This window comes from Rattus norvegicus, chromosome 3 (genome assembly GCF_021556685.1).
Source record: "Rattus norvegicus strain SHRSP/BbbUtx chromosome 3, alternate assembly SHRSP_T2T, whole genome shotgun sequence".
Lineage (NCBI taxonomy): Eukaryota > Metazoa > Chordata > Mammalia > Rodentia > Muridae > Rattus > Rattus norvegicus.
This window is the reverse complement of record NC_141536.1, coordinates 138,273,477-138,280,032: the sequence shown is the minus strand read 5'-3', so window position 1 is coordinate 138,280,032 and position 6,556 is coordinate 138,273,477. Positions and strand designations below refer to the sequence as shown.

The following is a 6,556-nucleotide window of genomic DNA, read 5'->3' as shown; positions in this document are numbered from 1 at the left end:
ATCAGAAAAGTAGTGACCACTCAGAGCTGGCACAACCCAAAGTGGCCTTTTCCACTTCTTAGTCCCATGGGGTCCTCTCTATCAGTTACTGTTCATTTCACTGAGACCAATGCCCTGACAAGAGGCAGCTTTAAGGGGGAAGAGCTCTATTTAGGCTCACGCTATGAGGGGCTTGCTGGGAGTGTTAGGACTCCTCTTCTTGGGTTTTTAGATTCTTGCCAGAAAGAATTTAAGAGCAGATTTGAACGAAGCTCCTGAATAACTTTATCCAAGTGTGAAGGACAGACAGAAAAGCAGCTGCCATCAAGAGGGAGTTGAGGAAGGTGGGAGAAAGCCAGGCCTTCTGCAGTGGCATCCAGAAGTAAGGCATGTGGTGGGACTAGGTCCAGAGACTTCATAGCCTGTGACAGGAAGTTCAGGGTGCGCAGGAATATAGGAATACATCGCAGAACAGGGGATGGTACTTCCTTCAAAGAAATAGAACAAGTAAGGACTAAAAGCTAGACAGGCCTTGAGGTGCTCACTGGGGAAACCTGCAAGTGTCAGTGTTTAGGAGGGACTTTTAGAAGCAGACTCCATTAGGGATATAATTACTCCTCCCATTTTCATAGGATGGCTTCAGTTCAGCCAGCTCTCATTTGTGATGATGATCTGGCCAAACCCAGGTTTTCTACAGGCCCAGGCTTCATTTACTTTTAGTCAAAATACTAGAGAATAATATGTATCTTTTTGAGTTTGTAAAAATGACAAAACTAAGCAGGGTCAGATATTCTGCATTGAAATGAAGAGAGAGAGTACCAAAATTTCAAGAGACAGAATCCACTGGTATATGATTAGTTTTTTTTTTTTTTATTGCATTAATGTAACTCCTTTCTTATGCTGTCTCAACTTGAATGGCTGCTGTATCCCTGGCTTTTTAATATGGCTTCCTTTTCAGTTGTGAAACTAGGGTTTCTGGAAATGTCAAGTCTGTTTTGAAGGTTTAGTACTGAGTAACTGTTTGAAGCATGATGATTCTTAAGAAGTAGAGTTTTATTGTTGGAAGTGAATACGGTCTTTGGCCATCAAGAATCATTTCCATGAACATCTCTTAGCCTAGTCTTTATGTACCTACACATCTTTCTGACTTTTGGGCCAAATATTTACAGTGTTTGAGGAAGCTACAAGCTTCCTCCAAACCTAAGCTCTGCTTGCTGTAAGACAGCAATAAAATCTATAGTATAGTCTCCCTACTGTATCTGATAACTGCATTGTCTCTGAATATTCTTCTGTGACCATGAATATTATATACCAATGGGGGAACCTTAGTCTTTTGGAGAATTCTGAATCCACATTCCCTAGCATGGTCACTCAGATTTAACTTCAAATAAACTTTCTTCCTATCTATGGTGAAAGATAGGTATTTTAACAGGAAAATATCAACCAGTAGATGTCAGGCTTGGCCTGAAAATGGCTATGTTTCAGCTTTTAAATGAACTTTACAGCAGGCCACTCAGCTCTTAAAGAGAAACAGAAGGATGTTCTTTCTAAGCCCATTTATCCTTTGGGTAAAAGAAGACTACTGATTTGTTTGAGTTAATTTTATATCCAGCCACTTTGCTGAAATTGTTTATCAGCTCTAAGAGTTCTCTGGTAGAATTTTGGGGGTTGTTTTGAGTTTGTTTATATAGTGGATAGGGTGTGTGTGTGTGTGTGTGTGTGTGTGTGTGTGTGTGTTAGACTTACAGGCTGCAGTCTGACTAACAAACAATGGTCAGCTATGAGAGGCAGCTCTAAGAATCTAGTAGATGTTTAGTCCCACAATGTTGGGTTTTTTAGCTGGTCTTCTGTTTAAACTGGAATCCTGAAAATCTAGGCTCTAAAAGATGTGCTGTCAATGAAGTCCAAGCAGAAAAAGAAAACACCTTCCTTCTTCTGGTGTTCTCATGTAGACCCCTAGTAGTAGTTGTGGTGGAGATTAAAAGTGTGACTCAAGATCTGGGTTCACGATTTGTGTTGACCCTGAAAATGCATCCTGCCTCAAGATCTAGACCAAAAACTTGTGCCTTCCAGCTTCAAGATCTGGGTCACGGGTGTTTCCTCCAGTTTTAGATTGTAGTTCATTCCAGAAAACAGAGAAGAGGCATCACACCACCAAAATCCAAATGTATTAAACCAATGACTTTTGAGGGGGGCAGAGAACAAGGAAGGCAGAAACCTCTCATGGAACAGAAGGGCAAAAGATCATTTGATCTTCAATTTCTATAGGAACAGAGAGTGTGAGTATGGGAACCAGCTCTCCCTTGGCACAAAACTTACATCTGTAATGGGAGTAAACATCAATGTGAATGGGGCTCTCTGAGAACTCTCATCCCTATGGGAGATTTCATTTCCCAGGAGTTAGGGAAGGATGTGTGACAGCTTCTGATGACTGCTGCCCTGGGGTGCTTATCTGCCGAGTGAGGTCTTCACCGTGGTGTCTTCCATTTACCTTGTTACCACCTCTTTCCAGCAACACCAGGTTTCTTTGTGTATGTTCTCAACAATATATTTCTTTTTTGAATCTCATGCCATAAGCAAATAACTCTGAGTGTAGACATATCAGCATTGTCAGAAACAATGGAGTTGCAGTTAGGGTGTTAACCAGGGAGACACAGATTCAAGCCCCTATGAATTGTGTTCTGAGGATCAAAGAACATTTCTGAGATATACCTTACAAATGTTTTCTTTTTTTCTTTTGAGAACTCTCTATTACCAGGCCCATTTTTTAATGACTCCTCTATTTTTTTTCACTTTTTTCCCCTAAGTTTTAAATATTTTATTTTCTTACTCATACAGTATAAAGTTCGCTAAAGATTTCACAACATGACATGTATCATGTAGAAGAAAACTTAAACATTCAACATAAACCATGCCCTTCCCACTTCCCTCACACAAACTAAAAAAGAAAACACCTCATTTGCCAGCAAGGAAATAGTTTGCACTATTTTTTTCCACAACAGCAGCCAAGATACGCACAAGCAAGAGGTGTAGAAAGCATTTGCTAAAATATTTGTAACAAATAATTATATACCAAAAAATTCACAAAAGACTAGTTCCCTCTTGAAGCAGAGCACATGGCGGTTGACACTGGGACAGATCACACCACTGGCTGGGATAACAAGTCAGGTACTGTTCACGAGGGAGAAAGTAGTCACATGGAGTGGAGATTTTCGTTTTGAGTATTAATATTTCCATAGTTTAGCAACATCATCTTTTTAAATTATGTAAATTATGTAAACAAGAGGTACATTTTAAATTGATCTACATGCAAAACTCCATGTCATGCAAAGACACCAAGCACGGGATTTTTCTCTCACAGACAAAGGCCATGATATGCAGCACTCAGTTGAAGGGACAGCGATGGCAGGCAGGTGCATTCAATTTAATATTCCCTCACATTGATTCCTCCCACCCTTTACCATTCATGATCATAAGACCAATTTATATAGAGAAACTTTGTAGGGAAGACGGCCATATAAAACTATCCAGAATGTCTTACTCCAGTCAATAGTACCTTTGCAGAGAAAGGGAGGGATAATGTCAAGTGGTAGAACACGACGTACTTTTATGTCACACAAATTTATTAAATCATTATCCATCACTAGTTGTTTGGGCAAAACAGCATAAATCCATCATGTGCTATCTAGCCTCCGGGCAAATAAATTTTAAAAATATAAATGTGAACAAAATCTGCTCTCCTATGGCATATATATTAGCAAGATATTCCCCCATTTTAACCACAAAAGGTATCTTACATAAATATGTGCTCATTAAGTATTGGTTGAATTTTTAGGTTAGCTGTATGTCTTTTGAAATGCAGAAGGAAAATAAACCCATACAATTTAATGAATAAGTACTTCCTGTGTACAATGAAACATGGGTATTTCAAGCCATTAAAATACGATTGCTTTAGGTTTTCTTCACTAAATAATGCTTTTTAAAAAGTCATGACTGCCTCAGAAAACTTCTGACCTTCATAAAATCACAACTGCTAATTACGTTTTCTCAGGGACACTTAATGAAAATAACAGCGACTACTTAAAAAGTATCAGCCTATAGCAGTCATAGTATATGTGGTTCTATGGACACAAGAACCCACTTTTGGCAACACAAAGAACTAGATCTCCAACAGAGATGGATTAAGTGCTGCTTGGCAATAAGACAGCCCCAGGAAAGATATTCAGAGGTATAAATAAAGTTACAGACTCTTTACAAAAGTGTGATTAAGGTAAATAATAGGGCATTAACAAATGCTTTGTCAATCTCTCAAAGGAGAAAGCACAGTGAAAGGAAACTAGTTGACCCAATACCTGGCTCAAATTGTACAATTTTCTATCTACATATAAAACTGTGTGAAACAAAAGTAAGGATGGTTTACGTGCTGCTCAGCGCTTTTGTACTCTAACATTTTGTTTCTGAATCAAGTAAATCAAATTAAGCCAACCTACTAAACATATAGAAAGCTACATACATCTATAAATATTTACATGTGAATACATAGATAATTTATTGTTATAAAAGATGAAGAAAAATAACCAGTCCCTTCCCTTTCTCCACCACACTGATATGCCCTTTTCCTGCTGCTGTCCCTCAAACTTTAAAGTGCTACACTGAGGCATTGAGAGGGTAGGAGTTCAATAACGCTTAGCTGGTTACATGAAGCTCATGTTGGAAAATGTGGCTTCCCAGAGAATAATATTTCCATTTAAACACACAGAGAGCATTGCTGGACGTCTTGAGCAGGTCTTCAGAGATGGAGAAGAAAATCAAAGTGTTGGGTGGTATTCTTCAAAGAGTCACACACTCACGGCGATCTTTTTGTGGACGTCTAGGCCACCTACAACAGCACAGACTCCCTCAAAGGATGTTCCTCCATCTCCATCCTTATCTGCATTTATTACAGCTTTGTGTACAATCTGCTGTAACCGCGTTTCCTTCAGATTGTTGCCCACCATCATCTTCAACACCTGGAAGAGTTCTCCATTGGAAAGATAGCCGTCTTAATCCGTGTCATAGATAGGAAAAGCAAACCTCAACTTCTGTTCCCTATGGCCTTTGACACTGAACTGAGACTTCTTCAATGAATTCTTTGAAGTCTACGTCTCCATTCCGGTCTGTATTGAATATATCTATATAGCCCCTGTACTAAAGTTTTCTGTTGTAATTCACGCAGGGACATGAACTCCTCCATGCTCAAAGAACCAGACTTGCCCAAATCAAACTTCTTAAACCTCTTTCCCAGCCTTTTAATTTCATCAGCACCGACTGAGCACATTTCCAAAGGATAACTCACCTCGTTTTCCATCTTGCTCAGGGGCGAGGGGTGGGGGAGCATGACTGGTGGCGGCTGTAGGTTCCCCAGGACTCTGTGATGGCGGATTTGCATCTGGGGCTCACCAGAGTTGAACCAGGCCTGGGCCAGAGCAGAGGTGGTGGGTGGAGTCAGGGTTGGAGATGAGTCAGAGCTGGTGGGAGAGGTGCAGCCTCATGCAAGTGGGCAGCCTAGACTCTCTGCTGCAGCAGCTCGCGCTGACCCAAACCTCACTTTGGCTTTTTGAGTTCTTTTTATAAACTGCATAGGCGAATGCCAGCAGCCACTGAACTGAGAACGGGACTGCCGTTGAAGGATTCATAGAAAGGACTGAAAGAGCTGAAGGGGCTCGAGACCCCATATGAACAACAATGCCAACCAACCAGAGCTTCCAGGGACTAAGCCACTACCCAAAGACTATACATGGACTGATCCTGGGCTCCAACCTCATAGGTAGCAATGAATAGCCTAGTAAGAGCACCAGTGGAAGGGGAAGCCCTTGGTCCTGCCAAGACTGAACCCCCAGTGAATGTGATTGTAGGGGGGAGGGCAGTAATGGGGGTAGGATGTGGTGGGGAACATCCATATAGGAGGGGAGCGGTAGGGGTTAGGGAGGGGTTGGCCTGGAGCAGAGAAAGGGAATAACAATTGAGATGTAAATAAGAAATACCCAATTTAATAAAGATAGAGAGAAAAAAAAAGCCTGTCAGATGTGTAGCTAGGAAAGATTCTCTTGCTTTTATGCGCTTCCTATTCATCCAGTTGATTATTTCTTCAGCTGTGCAGAAGCTTCTGAGTTTCATGGATTCCCACTTGTCAATTTTGGCCTTAATTCTTGGACAAACAGTGTCTGAACCCTAGCTACCCTGGTATCAGAATTTACATGCAAACTTCCAAAGTAGGGAGGAAACCAACAGTCCCTAGCCTGTTATGACATCTATGAAACATGACAGCAACCGACATAGCAGAATAATCATCACAGTGAAGTAGTAGCATGCATTCACTGGCCGTATCTACCAGCTCTCTAATTGGAATTAAGACCCCTCAACAAGAGGAAGACGTCTCCTAGGACTGGAAACCGAGTAAACGACTCCATGTTAGTTGAGTTGGTTAATGAGGGAGAATCTAACCCCTTGCTTTACTAAATCAGCATAACTTGTAGCAACAGTCTATGAACATTTATCCCTTTACTCCCAGAGCAGTGGAGTCCTCCCCTCACCAGGG

The 6,556-nt window shown here is 41.0% G+C and overlaps 1 pseudogene; it reads right to left on the bottom strand.

Annotated features, from left to right (window-relative positions):
* Nucleotides 1-4,817: 4,817 nt before the first annotated feature.
* On the bottom strand, nt 4,818-5,454 carry LOC147995740 (calcineurin subunit B type 1 pseudogene; annotated as a pseudogene).
* Nucleotides 5,455-6,556: the final 1,102 nt, after the last annotated feature.